The sequence below is a fragment of the Ixodes scapularis genome, unplaced genomic scaffold (assembly GCF_016920785.2).
Source record: "Ixodes scapularis isolate PalLabHiFi unplaced genomic scaffold, ASM1692078v2 PGA_scaffold0__279_contigs__length_252992795, whole genome shotgun sequence".
Lineage (NCBI taxonomy): Eukaryota > Metazoa > Arthropoda > Arachnida > Ixodida > Ixodidae > Ixodes > Ixodes scapularis.
This window is the reverse complement of record NW_024609835.1, coordinates 231,975,969-231,992,097: the sequence shown is the minus strand read 5'-3', so window position 1 is coordinate 231,992,097 and position 16,129 is coordinate 231,975,969. Positions and strand designations below refer to the sequence as shown.

The following is a 16,129-nucleotide window of genomic DNA, read 5'->3' as shown; positions in this document are numbered from 1 at the left end:
GTGTTTAAATTGATAAAAGCTATGCGATGTTTTTAAATTGAGCCTTCTGAAAAGTGTTTTAGAGGCCCTTTTTCAGACTGACGAATTGTGGAATTGCACACGTTGTTGCCAAACCAATGCAATAAAGAAAAAAAAAATTCCAGGTTTGTGGAGGGTGTTGGAGTGTCTTCCTCGCATATAGAGTCTGTTGAAGCTGGGTAGGTTCGATGCCCGCCATACGCATTTTTTTTTTTTTATTTCCCTTCTTTGAAAACATACGATTTACAGCATTTTTTTTTCGATATGAAAACACGTTTTGCTACCCTTGCCGCGTTTATTACACCTGCTTTTAGCCCTTGCTGGCTAGTGCAGGGAACACAGTTGATATGGCTAAGGGCCTATGGTTTCTTGTAATTCTCAAGTTCAGGCAGCCACCTTAAAACAGCCATTTATTTAACGCTGCGTAATACGTCACAGCCGTACACCTCAACGGCGCCAGATGACGTACTATCGGGGAAAAATGAAATGCGAACAGAGGAGCGCGTGGCTCGCGGTACAGGCTGCGCCACCTGGAAGTGAGCCTAGGGGCTAGGCTGCGTGGCCTACTCCGATGTGTTCACGCCCTTCGCTCTGCGCTCCCCAAGCTTTGGCAGTACGCCTCTCAGTGCGCTGAAAGTTATCACCGCTATCTTTGCTCGCTCGGCGAGTGCGGCGAGCTTCTGCGCACCGCACGCGCTGAGCCAGCAAAGATAGCGGTGATGCTTGCAGCGTACTGAGAGGCGAGCTGCCGAAGCTTGAGGAGCGCTGAGCGAGGGGCGTGAACACATCGGAGTAGGCCACGCACCCTCGCCCCTAGGCTCACTTCCAGGTGGCGCAGCCTGTACCGCGAGCCAAGCGCTCCTCTGTTCGCATTTCATTTTTCCCCGATAGTACCTTGAATGACAGCCACCCAGGCGGCACACATTATTGCGCCAACATTGGCGTCGGATCGGAGAAATCGGTCGGATATCAATCTCATACTGCCCATATTGGCACTGGATCGTAAAGATCGGGCCAGTATTACTGTGCTTTGGCCGATGTCGATCGAACATCACTTGGGCTGTCCAACGCCACGCTGATATACAGTATCCAGAGTCCTTTTCCGGTAATTTGTCGAGTCTGAACCGGCTATATCGACCGGTATTAGGAATTCTTGACCGTTTTTAAAACGATACCGATAAATTGTCGGGTCTTAACTGGCTATATCGGCCGGTATTAGGAATTCTCGACCGTTTCTAAAACGATACTCCATCGGTCAATTGCGCCGGCCAATCGCGGCGTCCGTCGCTATTGCAACGGGGCCGCGCCGAGGGCGCGCCGGGCCATCAGCGGCTGGAACTAAGGTGTTCCGTACAAACAAACTAAAAAAAAAACTATTTTTTTTAAATTTTATTGGAGATTAGTGCAAAACGGGGAGCGCGTGATGTTTTATAACATTTTTAGTTTACAACGTTTAGCGGCACAATTAATATTGTTTTTATACAACCATGTTTCAGCACTGATTTTAGGCAGCGCGTCCTAACCTAGGCGCATCCTAACTTCGGCAGTAATTCGCGGCGCGTCCGCGTGGGAGTCGGTGGAGGCACCCTTGAAGCCCCTTCCATCGTATCTGTTTCGGCGCCAAAATGGCCAATTGAAGCCAAAATAGGAGTCACGTGCCGTTCCTCGAGTTGCCGGAGCGGGAGAAATGGTGGCGTCGCCATCCCTATTAGCTGGGTTCTCGATTACAGATCAATGCCACTTTTGTAACGAGATCTACACTGGCCCAGGTTGAGCAGTTTCGGGTGGCTTTTAAAGAGCTGGTCTGCGCAAGCGCGAGGAGCAATGACGTCGCAGGCCGCACAGCTGGCGCGCCGGAGCCACCGCCTCGCGTTCTCTGCCGCCACCGCGCGCGCCTCGCCGGTCTGCACATTCGAGAGGAGTGACGTCATAGCCGGGGCAGACGCTCTGGTGCCGCCGCGTGCCCAGCTGTCCACCTCCGGTGCGCAGTAGCCAAGTCTGAGGCTGCAATGGAGCCGCTTCATCGCGCCTCTCATTTTGTGCGCATAAGCTCACGGTACGCATATCCCGGCATAGTCGGGCTAAGCCACCGCAATTTTTCAGCGCAGGCTCTACAGCCGTTTGCCAACTAAGTGGTTCTAGGAACGTTGGCTTGGCCCCAAGACCACTGACACCGCAGCGGCAGCGGCCATGTTAACCGATATTCCCCCATCTCCGCCCAGCCTCGAATGATATCGCAGATTCTGGTCCATTTTTAAAACGATCGGTAAACGATATTCGCCGAATACTCGGCCGTGATGCAAAACACGAAACTGGCTTAATATTGCGAGCAATATTTCCCCGACACTGTCTCAGTGTCGGCGTGCTGCCTGGGCAGCTCTTCGGTGGTCCAACCGTCGCATACATAGCGGCGTAATGCAGCTACGTATGCGACGGCAGCGGTGTTGATGTTGAAGTAAGGTGGCAACGAAGACGGCATGATGAAGGTTTTTCCACGCCACAACCAGCGAAGCAAAAGAAAGCTGCCGAAATACCAAACGGAGCGCCAGCACCGCTGCACTGTCAGACATTTTCGCTGCTCCGAGGTGCCACTGCGAGCTCAATAAATCATTTGCTCTATCTCCCAAGTGCCCCGTCCTGCGCTAAAAGAATCATGGAAATGGTGTTCTAAGCAAATTTTATTGACATCATTACACTGGGACGCAGGAAGAAGCAACGACATCAAAGCATACTACGGTACAGATTTACACGTCTTTCGCGTAGGGTAAGAAATCTTGTCGATCATCGTTGCAGGAACTCCTGTTCTCCAAGCACCTGAAGCTCATTTTCTAAATGCTGGACTACCATAACATATGTATCTTTAATTAGTGGGTATTTCGTCCGTATTCTGCGACCCTGCCATATTGCGTGGCAGCGTGACCTCCATAGGACGAAGCGTCCAATGGAAAACACTAGATTCGCGTAACTGCTACCCTGTTGGAAAATATCGATGATGGAAAGATGATGGAAAAGGCTCATACAAGCGTAACCGTAATATGGGACATCCTATACAAGCGAAAAGGCAGCTCCAGTATAGTGGATTACGGCGGAAAGATACAGGTAGGCGGAACCATACAAGCGTGTCGTATTATGGGACATCCTATACCGGCGCAGTGGATTATGGCGGAACCATGTAGGCGGACGGAACCATACAGGGATAACGTAATATGGGACATCCTATACCAGCGAAAAGGCGATACCGGCATGTTGGAGCCATACGGCTCCAACATGGTGGTTTTGCCTTTTCACTGTTGTACACGGCAATTTAGTTTTAAGCTTTACATATATGTTTAGGAAGGTCGTGAAAGCTAAATTAATGCGATTTGTGCAGGCGAGTTATATGGCCAGGCGTACGTAGTATAGGGACCTAGTCGTAACGATCAGTCAGATAATTAAATACAATTTGTTAATTAACTTTTTAATTAGTGAAAATGAAACTATGGTTTCTATTGGAAACTTGCTGAGTCACTGAAAACCACAAAATCAACTCTTTTTAGAAGGATATAATGCAGGGGTAGCATTTTACGCGTTCTGTAAAAATGCTTTATTTGGACGAGTTTCTAGGTTTCAGTTTCTTATCAGAGCTCATCTTTGCGCCCACAGTCCTGTTCCCCAGGGGCTTAGACGCGCAACACACGTGCGCCTTGCTTCCCTCCATCCTACGAGGGAGGCGAGGGGGCGGCTTCGCACTGCGGCCACCGGGCAGCAGGACCGTAGGTGCAAAGATGCGCTCTGGTAAGAAACCGAAGTCTGGAAACGCGTCCAAATTGACCATTTTTTTAGAACACCATAAAATGCTGCTCTTGTCTTATATCTTCACAAAGAAAATTGATTTAGTGTGTTTTGATGATGCTTAGAAGTTTCTAATTGGAACCATGGGTCTATTTTCACTGATTAAAAATTTCAGGAACATACTATACTTAAGAGAGAGGCTGAAGCGGTTTTGTATTTGAGAAAACACTTTTAAATCTTCTTCATTTGACCTCCAGAATCTCAAATATCAAAATTATTTGCTAATTTAAATAATCGAGGCTGCATAGAGTCATTTTTCAAGCGCATTGAAAGCACTTCCCTAGAGAGCGACGTCACAAGAGCAGCTTTCAAAATCTTTGTTCACGCATCTTCAGCGCCTATGAAAGCTAAGCACGCACATGCTATTTTTTAAAGGGGCAGAAAAATGTGTCACGACTGGTGCCAATGCGGGAGAATATACCTAGAAAACTTGCGACTGGACGCGCGGCCCTTAAGCGAGACACACTTGGCGGCTGAGAGGTCTTCTTACGATGTCACTATTGGTAGGATGTTTTTTTTTTGTGTTTTCTCACGTTTAGTTATATCTTTGTGGAAAACAAACGGGATATTCAGATTCGCGGGACAAAAACATGCGAGAATTAACCTCCATCTAGTTTTCTGAAAGAAGACTGGCACATCTCTGTAATAAGCCGACTGATCATTTCAAATTAGCCTTTTATACTATGCCGCCCTGGCCATATAACTCGCGTGTACAGACTGCGTAAATGTAGCTTTTACGGCTTTTTTTAAAAAAAATCTGTAAAATATACAAAAAAAAACACTCTGTAGAATGTCCCCCAATATAATATGATTGTATGGTTCCTTTCCCGCTTGCATTGTTCAAGAAAGACTTGTGGATATCCAGCGTTTCATTGGAATGCTGGATGTCAATGAGTCTCTACGTCAGTGAGTGGTTTCAAACAATTATGATGTTTGCACACCAGTAAGCTCTTATCCGAGGCTCACCAGGAGCACTAAGAGCAGAGGCAAAATGTCGTGACCTGGTAAATTTGGTTGCAGGTATTTATTTTTAGAAGAACTGCATGCAGCAAAGCTTAACTTTGCTCAAAAGAAGATAATTAAAAATTCAATACTGAACAATGGTGTCCCTTGAGCTGTCAGACCAAACTCCCACTCTTGTCACTCAGGAGTTCCTAACTTGTGCGTAGAGGATCAGCACAACCCAGATTTGTGCTGCACGCGCACCTGCAATATAAAAGTTGAAAAAACATGAGATGAAATATGAGACGTTTACAATTCTCTGTAATGAGAAAATACAGTACAGCTCTCGAAGAGGAAGATGGGAGGGTATGCCCCTCCTTCCCCTCCCCTCCTCCTCTTCTGCTCCCTCCCATTTAGGGGGAAATTTCCTTGAATTTAGCGGGAAAATTTCCCCACTAAATTTAGCGGGTTAAGTTTCGCACTAAATTTAGCGTGGAAATTGATGTCACATGACCTCAACACAAATGCAGTTTTTCCGCTAAAAGTAGCGGGGAAAATGACGTTGCATGACCGTGTCACGTCATCCATAAAAAAATTCAGTTTCTCAGCTAGACTTAGCGGAAATATTAACGTCACATGACCACAACATTAATTCAATTTCCTGTCAAGTTTAGTTGGGCGGTTACGCCGACAGCGACGCCGCGAAACGCGGAAACGGGTGCTAACAGCTGCGCTAAAAACTAAATGCATCAGGTGAAATAAAGTGAACATTAGATGTACTGTAAGAAAAAGAAGAAAATCTAAGATACCGTTCTCAGATCCTTCCTTTTGTCCGTTCTCAAATGTTTTGATATCAAGAAATGTTTATCTCTTTATTCATACCCAGAGAACCCCTCCCAGTTTCAGCATGAATGCAATAAATCAATGCAGACTAGATCTAGTAAACTATAATGCACATGAAAATGAATGTTTGCCACATAGTCATGTATCAGTCAGTGGCTCAGATCTCAAAATACATTTGTATTGAGGAACATTCTTGAATAAAATTTCTGGGCTTCGAATTCAACAGTTTGTACTTCCATAAGGAACACTGTATGGCACTGATTTTTGTTTTTGTTTTTTGTGACACATCAGAAACAGCACAACACTGTCATCCTTGCATACCTAACAAGAATTTGTATCTTTTTTTTTTAGCATGGCATGTGCTATTCTAATGCCCATACAGCCTCCTTTAACAAAATTTCCTTTGTATAGCTTTTTATTGGTTCTTATTTAGCTCGCACGACAGATTCGGTACCTTGAATTCTCACTCGGCATCAACAGTTCTATATATTAATGTAAAAGCGAAAGACAAGATGTATGGACTTGAGTACGGTTCAACAAGCACAGATGTTGAGAAAAGTACTGAGGAAAACTCAAATGTCAAAATAAAAATAAGCTGGAATGTGGATACATTTATGGACATGGTCATGAATACAGTTAGCAGATTCAATATAAAGAATATGTGTTAGACGTACGCTCAAAGAAACCTGTTGCATCATTATTCATTCAAATTACTTTGCAGAACCCAGCGCTGCAGTCTCAGGTGGGAGTTCGCTGGATGAGTCTACTGAAAATGAGTGTAGACGGAAAAAGCAGTTTGATCTGTGATAATGAGCATTACATAAGTGATATGTCATTATTACTGTTACAGTGCCGAATGTTCCAAACTGTCAGTCGCATCATTCTGTGAATTCCCTCCGTACATTACAGGGTTTGGCTCTTTCGAATGCTTTGCGAGAAAAATATTGAACTGGAAATATCTAGAGTAGTTCTAGAAAAACTATTTCCAGAATCTTATCTCAGCATCGCAAAGAGTATAAAAAGTTTCTAAAGACAAGGTTAGTACAGGAGTTGGATAAACTAAATACTTTGTTTTTCGAAACCATCTTGCCGTACTAAACATATGAAGTTCCCCTAGGTAGAGCTAGTCATTACGGATGATTGTGCCCATTGCATACCATAAAAATTTTATTTGCGACCTACAATATTTACAAACTCAATTACTCTGAATAAGTGGACCCCTTGGCATTAAAGATTGGCCCCACCATGACTGTCTGCCAACATCTACATAATAATTTTCATGAACCTATGTATTTCAAGAAAATATTTGGTGTGAGCTGCTTAAAACACAATAGCACTTTTTAACAAGTGCTGATTGTTGGGCAAGTTGGTACGGTACGTTAGAAAACATAATTGCGCTTTGAAGACGGGGACATAGGAAGGACAGACACCACCGAGTGCTAACTTTCAACTGATTTAATTCAAGAACCTCAGCGTAAAAACTCACTGTGTCACCGCACCACATCTCAACCAATCCGTGGCCCTGCCACGGACCGCAAGTACGCCAACTCCTTATTCGCCAAGTCAATTGACGCCACACTGACACAACATGTGCCAGAACTATTTATAGCATCAGCCTCCATAATCTCTCTAACAGTCATATCTTTGTGCCTAGCAAGAACAGTAGACAAAGCAAATAATGGTTTGCACTCGCAGGGATGATCTGTCGTGTCATTGTCATGACTGCGGGTGCAAACAATTATTTGCTTCGTCTACTGTTCTTGAGAGGCACAAAGATAGGACTGTTAGCGAGATTATGGAGGCTGACACTATAAATAGTTCCGGCACAAGTTGTGTCAGTATGGCGTCAATTGACTTGGCGGATAAGGAGTTGGCGTACTTGCGGTCCGTGGCAGAACGGATTGGTTGACATGTGGTGCGGTGACAAAGTCCGTTTCTACGCTGAGGTTCTGGAATTAAATCAGTTGAATGTTAGCGCTCTGTTGTGTCTGTCCTTCCTATGTCCCCGTCTTCCAAGCGCAATCATGTTTTCTACCACACTTTTTGACACTAATAGAAAGCCTGTAGTGGGCCGCAACTTAAGCAGTTTTCACTTCATTATGAAGAGCAATTACACATATGTGAACCATGAATATAGGCCTGCACTGAATTTTTTTCTTAAGCTGAATGTGCTATGCTCTGTTTACTATATAAATCTTTGCAAAGCTGACAATGTGCAAGTTCCTGTTTTTTTATATTTCACATGTCCCGACTGCTGGGTGTGGTAGGGACATAAGATTGATGACACCAACGAAACACAATGATTATTTTAAGAATTTGTTTGGGTAAAGCACGAACAAGGCGATCTGCGGGAAGTTATTTCTGTGACACCGTCGAACCTACATCCGCGGGCTTTAAGTTCACATGTTAATCATGTCTGCAGACTCCTTTTTGTAATTGGAACTCCATCCAACCCAAGATTTCAATATGTTTTTTTGCATTTTAGGCTTAGTAGTGCTTTTGCTGTTCTAGTAATAGGTAAGAAAAATGCTTATTTCAAGTGGCATACCTAACACCTGGTGGCACGAGGACTCCCGTCGTGACGCTGATCGAAAGTCATAGGCAGGGAGATACTGCGACGCTCTTGTTGCTGGAATTATCTCCCCCTTGGTCCTGGCCAGACCACAGAAAAAGATTGAGTCCAAGCTTGTGGCCACTAGGATCTCCAGATCTTGAGGCACCCAAGTAGCTGAAAATAAAAACAAATCACCATCAAGTACTTGGCAGAGCTACATTAGAATGGCTAGCATATTCTTTCGTGATCAGCACATAGATCCTCTTATTTTAGTCATTGTCACCCCCCAGGACAAGGCCATGTAGGCGTTAAAATGATGGGTACCGAACTAAGGCGAATGATCAAATGCATTCATTTAACCCTCTTTCGCCCCAACCTGAGAGACTTCTGTCAAATATTCACATTCAACTGTAAAGACTACAAATAAAACTACTACTGCAATGCAGAGCCGTATAGTCTGTTCTCAAATGTTTTGATTTTAAGAAATGTTTATATCTTTATTCATACCCAGAGAACCTCTCCCAGTTTCAGAATGAATACAATAAATCAATGCAGACTAGACCTTGCAAACTATAATGCACATGAAAATGAATGTTCGCCACATAGTCATGTATGAGTCAGTGGCTCAGATCTCTAAATACATTTGTATTGAGGAACATTCTTGAATAAAACTTCTGGGCTTTGAAATCGACAGTTTGTACTTCCATAAGGAACACTGTATGGCACTGATTTTTTTTGTGACACATCAGAAACAGCACAGCAGTGTCATTCTTGCATACCTAACAAGAATTTGTATTTTTTTTTTTAGCATGGCATGTGCTATTCTAATGCTTATACAGCCTCCTTTAACAAAATTTCTTTTGTAGAGCTTTTTATTGGTTCTTATTTAACTCGCACGACAGATTCGGAACCTTGAATTCTCACTCGGCATCAACAGTTTTATATATTGATGTAATAGTGAAAGACAACATGTATGGTCTTGAGTACGGCCCAACAAGCACAGATGTTGAGAAAAGTACTGAAGAAAACTCAAATGTCAAAATAAAAATAAGCTGGAATGTGGATACAATTAAGGACATGGTCATGAATACAGTAGCAGATTCAATATGAAGAATACGTGTTAGACGCACGCTCAAAGAAACCTGTTGCATCTATATTCATGCAAATTACTTCGCAGAACCCAGCGCTGCAGTCTCGGGTGCGAGTTCGCTGAATGAGTCCACTGAAAATGAGTGCAGACGGAAAAAGCAGTTTGATCTGCGACAATGAGCATTACATAGGCAAGTGACATGTCATTGTTACTGTTAGAGTGCCGAATGTTTCAAACTGCCAGTCGCATCATTCTGGAATTCCATCCGTATATTACAGGGTTTGGCTCTCTCGAATGCTTTGCGAGAAAAAAATTATCAACTGGAAATGTCTAGCGTAGTTCTAGAAAAACTACTTCCAGAATCCTAACTCAGCATCGTAAGGAATATAAAAAGTTTCTAGATATAAGGTTAGTGCAGGAGTTGAATAAACTAAATACTTAGTTTTGCGAAACCATCTTGCCGTAGTAAACGTATAAAGTTCCCCTAGGTAGAGCTAGTCATTACGGATGATTGTGCCCATTGCATACTATAAAAATTTAATTTGCGACCTACAATATTTACAGACTCAACCAACTCTGAATAAGTGGAACACTTGGCACTAAAGATTGGTCTCACCATGACTGTCTGCAAACATCCACATAATAATTTCCATAAACCTATGCATTTCAAGAAAATATTTGGAGCGAGCTGTTTAAACTGCCTTAACACTTTTTAACACTAATAGAAAGCCTGTAGTGGGCCACAACTTAAGCAGTTTTTACTTCATTCTGAAGGGCGATAACAAATATATGAAGCTTAAAACTAGGCCTGCACTGAATTGCTTTCTTAAGTTGAACGTGCTATGCTCGGTTCAATATATTAACTTTGCAGAGCTGACAATGTGCAAGTTCCCATTTTTTTATATTTCAAATCTCCCGACTGCTGGGTGGGGTAGGTACATAAGATTGATGACACCAACGTAACACAAAGATTATTTTAAGAATTTGTTTGGGTATAGCACTAGCGAAGCCATCTGCGGGAAGTTATTTCTGTGACTACGTCGAACCTACATCCGTGGGCTTTAAGTTCACATGTGAATCATGTCTGCAGACGCCTTTTTGTAATTGGAACTCCATCCAACCCGAGATTTGAATGTTTTTTGCATTTTAGGCTTAGCAGTGCTTTTGCTGTTTCACTTCAAGAATAGGTAAGAATGCTTATTTCGAGTAGCATACCTAACACTTGGTGGCATGAGCACTCCCTTGTCGTGATGCTAATCGAAAGTCACAAGCAGGGAGATACTGTGATGCTCTTGTTGCTGGGATTACCTCCCCCATGGTCCTGGCCGGACCACAGAAGATTGAGTCCAAGCTTGTGGCCACTAGGATCTCCAGATCTTGAGGCAACCAAGTAGCTGGAAATAAAAACAAATCACAATCACATACTTGGCAGAGCTACATTAGAATGGCTAGCATATTCTTTCGTGATCAGCACATAGATCCTTTTGTTTTTATACTTTGTATGTGCACCTATTAAAAAACTGCTCCTTCACAGCCACAGTCATAGACACACCCCAGGACAAGGCCACAGAGGCCTTGAAATGATGGGTACCGAATTAAGGCGAATGATCAAATGCATTCATTTAACCCCCTTTCACCCCAACCTGGGAGATTTCTGTCAAATATTCACATTTAACTCTAAAGACTATAAAAAAAACTACTACTGCAATGCAGAGCCGTATAGTGGGAGAGTTTAACCAGTGGGTGTGGTGACAAAGGTGCCGGAGAGGAGGAAAGGGAGGAGAGCGCCGAAGGAGGGAGAGAAAAGGCAGCAAAAAGGAGACGACCGCTATTTTGACGCAACGCTGTCGTCTGCTACTGGCTTAATTCATTTTTGCCTTTATAAAACTTTGCGTTTAAACATGAAGAAACTTCTTTCTTTAGGTTCTTAAGCCACCGAGGAATAACACTATTATTTTATTGCCAAAGCCTGCCAAATAAAAGCAAAGGGCAGGTGTCTGGATAGAAAGAGTTTAGTTGGCGCACCAAGAGGCTAACCAATAAAAATGGGTACCACTCTGCGCAAAATGCCTAAAAAGCGTGCATCTCTACTTGACACTAACAGCGGCATACACTATCTATTTTACTGACTAAAGGGTACTAGATCATTATTTTCAGCTAACTAGTCAAACTAGATATTCTTGCCGACTTGCTTTTTAGAAAAATTTTTAAATTTACAACAACTATTAAGACAACGGCTAAAAAAAAGCAATGGCAAAACCAACAATCGAATTCGCCTGCTCTCCAGTAGCACGACATCTATAGAAGGCAGACCTGCAGAATGAGCAAGCAGTCTAAAAAAGAGTATGTCCCATGTATAATTTGTTTCCATGCTGCAAAGCAAGTGCTGGAAAGAGGTTTCACGACATTAACAAAATTTCTTGCAATCAGTTGAGAACAAGTTAGAGCAGTGAACTTGTCCTTGCCCTTGGCATAACGTCTTAGTGTTGCCCATGGAAACTCAAATAAATTTGTAAATAAAAACAAAAAAGACTAACCTTTATAAAAAAAATCTAACTTTCGCAAAAGAAAAGTTATCTTGAACAAAATATGCGGGATACCATAGTTGGACGCCATGGTACGTCGAGCTTATAATCATGTGTCACACTGTTTTTGCTGCGATGGCTTGTAGTGTCAAAAGTGGTCCAGCTTAAACAGATGCAAAGTATAGACGTTTGTGAGTGGGGCCCTGACCTAGTCTTGAGCTACATTGCAAGGAAGGACGTTTCAACCGAGATGTTTGCTGCCTGTACCCCCACAACCAGCTTGTGGACAGCGATTGCTCGAGCCGAGTACATGTCCTCGACAGTGCCATTATTTGACAAGCAGTTTTATGAATGTTAAACATGACTGACTTACAGAGAGACTGCATCTCAACGACTAATGACTTGGGATACCTAACTGAATACTGATATATTAACTGAATGCAAAACAAATTACCTGGCAGGCATTAAATTTATCAACAAGGTGGGTCGACTCCACATTAAGTTGGAGTCGATGCGTCAGGCACGTAGCCAGGATTTTGTTTCAGGGGGGGCCCACTCATAACAAAATGCTGTATGAGGGGGAGGGGGGAGAGGAGGACCCATGCAAAGTGGAAGATATCGGGGGGGGAGGGGCCGGGCCTCATAAGCCTCCCCCTGGCTACGTGCCTGCGATGCGTAATAGGACAATACAAACAAAGATATGCCTTACAATTCCTTTTGCACCCCCAAAATGATGTGTTTTTGAAGGTAAGATACACAATGTTCTTGATTCAGAAAGTGCCTCAGCTGTACAAATGCATATGCAGTAAAGGCACTCGCCAAGCCTATTCTCCTCAGCTCTGTGCAGGTTAAGCTAAGTTAGAGTATAGAGGTACACGCTCACTGACAGCATGAGGAAGGCAGGGAGAAGTCTCCGTTGTTCCACCACCAGCCCGTCTGCTACCTTCGATGACGTTTCAGCGCCTCATGAGCCTGGAGCAAGCACATCTGTCCAAAGTGGGGTGAAGTGCACAAGCACGTGCTGGAGGACGCCCAGCCATTCTCTTTTTGTCATCGGCTATTCTACATATTTTAGTATGCCATATTTTTAAGTGAGAAAAAGTATTGCAAATATGCAGTCCAACTTTGACCATAATACAGAAGTCTGATAAAGATAACAGTTGCCATTCACCATTTTCCAAATAAGTGGTCCCATGTATTGGAACATCTACACATGTGGTGCGTGAGTGGGTTCAGGACTGAGACGCTAGAAAACGAGGCGCTCACAAGGCTTGTCTGGCCCTTCCAACCATGCGGGTACATTCATCGCAAATCCCCGATTTTTAGACAAAATGATTTAGAATGAGCAAATCTTGCCTACGCCCGAGGTAGAACATTGAATTGTGATTCCCCCATATTGTGCCAACCATCCTTCAACCTGCGGTACCACCTGCAAATGAACTATGTTGCGCTGCGGCACGCGTCCATGCTGCCTGCTTCAGGGAAAACCACTGCTCGTGTTGAAGACGACATCCCACAGTGTACAGGCAACAATCTTTAACGAACTAAAACAAAATTGATATCATTCAATAGACACAGATAGGCTCACAAAGTGTCGACACCATGATTGTTGTTGTTGGTTTTACTCTTGCATACAAACAAAAGTGACTTCCTCTTTCCTCCGATGTACAGTAAAACCCCCTTATCTTCGTGGCCCCTATTTCTTCTCGAATCGGTCACAGAGGACATAATCGCAGCCACTGAATTCTGCAAAATTAAAGGCCGCGAAAATTAAAGGTTCGCCAACATTAGAGTTTACTGTTCTTCCGTGCGTCACATGATGTTAACATTTCAAGGAGGCTGAAGGTATTGGCTTAAGAAAAAATTGACCTATGAAAAAAAATGCCCTTCTCCAGGTTAGGCACACGAGGTTCTTTTGCACTACTTATAAGGCGGCAAGTTTGTTTCGGCAGAGCTTTTGGTTAAACGGAGTCACAAAAGTAGCTATACTTGGAGTCAACTATTTTGTGCTGCATTATAAAGCTAGAGTAAATTCCACTGTGCTTCTGCACAGCACTGTTTGTTGCGAGAGCATATGTGGTTTAGTGTTGCATCCCATTTGCATGATCTAGAGAAACTAGCGCTGACAGAGTTGGAGCACTCAAAAAAAAAAAAAAAAAACAGCCGACTGTGGAAACATTGAGAGATGCACACATGCGAACTGTGCATTTCTTAAAAGTGGATTCAAGCAAAGGTAAAGACAATATGTATACTAACGGCGGCCATACTTGCCTTTCCCAAGCATGACCACTTTTCCCTCGGTAGCACCATCCAGTAAGCACCAGCAACACGCCCATGAGACGCCGCGGACTCTTGGATTGAATGACGACCCGCCTGAGGTCTTGGAAGGAGATCCGGAACGCTGCTTTAGGCCAGATGTTGTATCTGGAGGGGGCAGGGACTAAAAGTAAAAATTAACAAATTTATCTGAAGCGCTACATTCCTATAGCATAAACTCTAGGATAGCAGTATTTTTTTTTGAGGTCAGTGATGCATTTTAATTAAACACAAATGGTTGGTTTATATGATGAACCAACAGCCCCTATTTTCCTTAAGTGTAACGGAGTGTCTAACGTTACGTCCGACGTAACCCGAAATAAAAATTAAAGTTACCGTATTTACTCGAAAATAGGTCGAACCCTATTTATTAAATCCACCAAGAACAAAAAAAAAGAAAAAAAAATTCAAATATAGGTCGATCTTTTTTTTATTTATAAGAACAGGGGAAATTTTGGGCAAAAGAAAGAAAAAAACCTTTATTTACATCACTCTCAGCTAAATCACGGTGCGATGCCAAAATCTTCATCACCTTCAGAACTTCTGGACATGTTATCATCGTCCGAAGCTTCGTCAGCTGGGTAGACATCCTCGCAAATTCGCAGCAATACTTCACTGACACCGTTGTAAAATGACGACAAGAAACGAAAAAAGGTGCGAAGCGACGGAAGACAAACTACAAAGACGCAAGCAAAGCCGCCGTGTCGCCATGAGCAACACGCGAGCCGAGCCGCCTCAAGCAACTAACAAAAATAACTTTTTTTCTTATTTTTTTTTGCGCGTTTGCGAGGATGGAGGGTAAAGTGCATGGCGCATCGCGTTCCTCTCCTTCCCCGTTGCCCAGCAAGGGGAACGCTAGAGGCGCGATGTCGAAATCCGACGCCGGAGCGGTGCGCGCGAAAGCGGCACTGGCCACCGGGGGCGGCGAGCCATTTCGGCAACCAAAAGCTTTTCGAAACAAAAAGCGGCGCGGCCCTACGGCAACGCCGGCTCGGTGACTCGATAGCTTCATGCCTCCGGTAGGGTCGCAAAATTTGTCGGTCGCGAATGTAGGTGTCGAAATTCTTTAGTCACAATTTCCGAGAAGAAAAAAAAAAAAATGGTCGACTTATATTCGAATAAACACGGTGGTCAGCCGCGCGACGAGACACGCATTATGAAAGCGATTGGTGCGAGCGACCAAGGCGATGAGCGACGTTTTCTAGAAGCCCAAGAACCGAGCGGCGCAAGCGGCGAGAGTGAGAAATCTCCGGCTCTCGTAGCTTCTCGCCGTCGCTCGTCTCTTTGATCGCTATATTGCTAACATGCCGTTCAGAAAGGCGCTCTAAGTGCTTACCATTGCATTGGGACCAGCCTCGCATCCAACCGTAACCAGTATTGACTTTCTTTAAAGCCGCACAGGTAGAAGTTAACATCGTACATACACCGTTTTCAAGCATGGCTCCTCGTTCATTGCTCGATTTACATTTTCGGCAAATGACCGCAATGAAGCACAATTATTCTAGTTCAAAATTGTCACGAACACTTGGCACGCATGCCTATACTGTAGCGCACCTAACGTAATTTAAAAGTAGAACGAAAACGGGACGAGATTCGCTTACCGCTTCACGGATCCTAGGCCTTCGGATCCTAGGCCTAACGGCCGTACTTGGAAGTCGCCTGCGGTCCGGCGATCGGACGAGTCGAGCCGGCCTGACGCAGGCTGACCACGCCTGGTTGAACTATGAGAGGCGCCGTCCAGTTGAGAGCCAGAGACGCAGTAGAAACGGACCGCAAAACATCTGTCCCGTAACCGTAAACCTCTGCCGTAAACGAGCCAACGACCCCCCACACCGCTCTATCTTCGCCATCTCCGCGACGACCGGAAGTGGAAGCCGCGAAGTTAGACAAGCCGCAGCAGCGAAAACCACTGGGCGGAAGCTTTAAGTTTCGGTTTCGCTTTTCTCCAACGCAGGCTACGGTCGCTACGGTTTCGGGCTGGTGGGTTTGTCGGGTTTGTGGCTGGTTGCG

The 16,129-nt window shown here is 44.1% G+C and overlaps 1 long non-coding RNA gene across 1 annotated transcript; it reads right to left on the bottom strand.

Annotated features, from left to right (window-relative positions):
- Positions 1-4,997: 4,997 nt before the first annotated feature.
- Positions 4,998-10,544, bottom strand: LOC121833432. The gene is made up of 3 exons (XR_006076709.1): positions 10,494-10,544; positions 8,183-8,362; positions 4,998-5,055 (listed from the first exon to the last, which is right to left on the bottom strand). It is a non-coding gene; the product is annotated as an uncharacterized LOC121833432 (long non-coding RNA).
- Between the last annotated feature and the right edge of the window lie 5,585 nt (positions 10,545-16,129).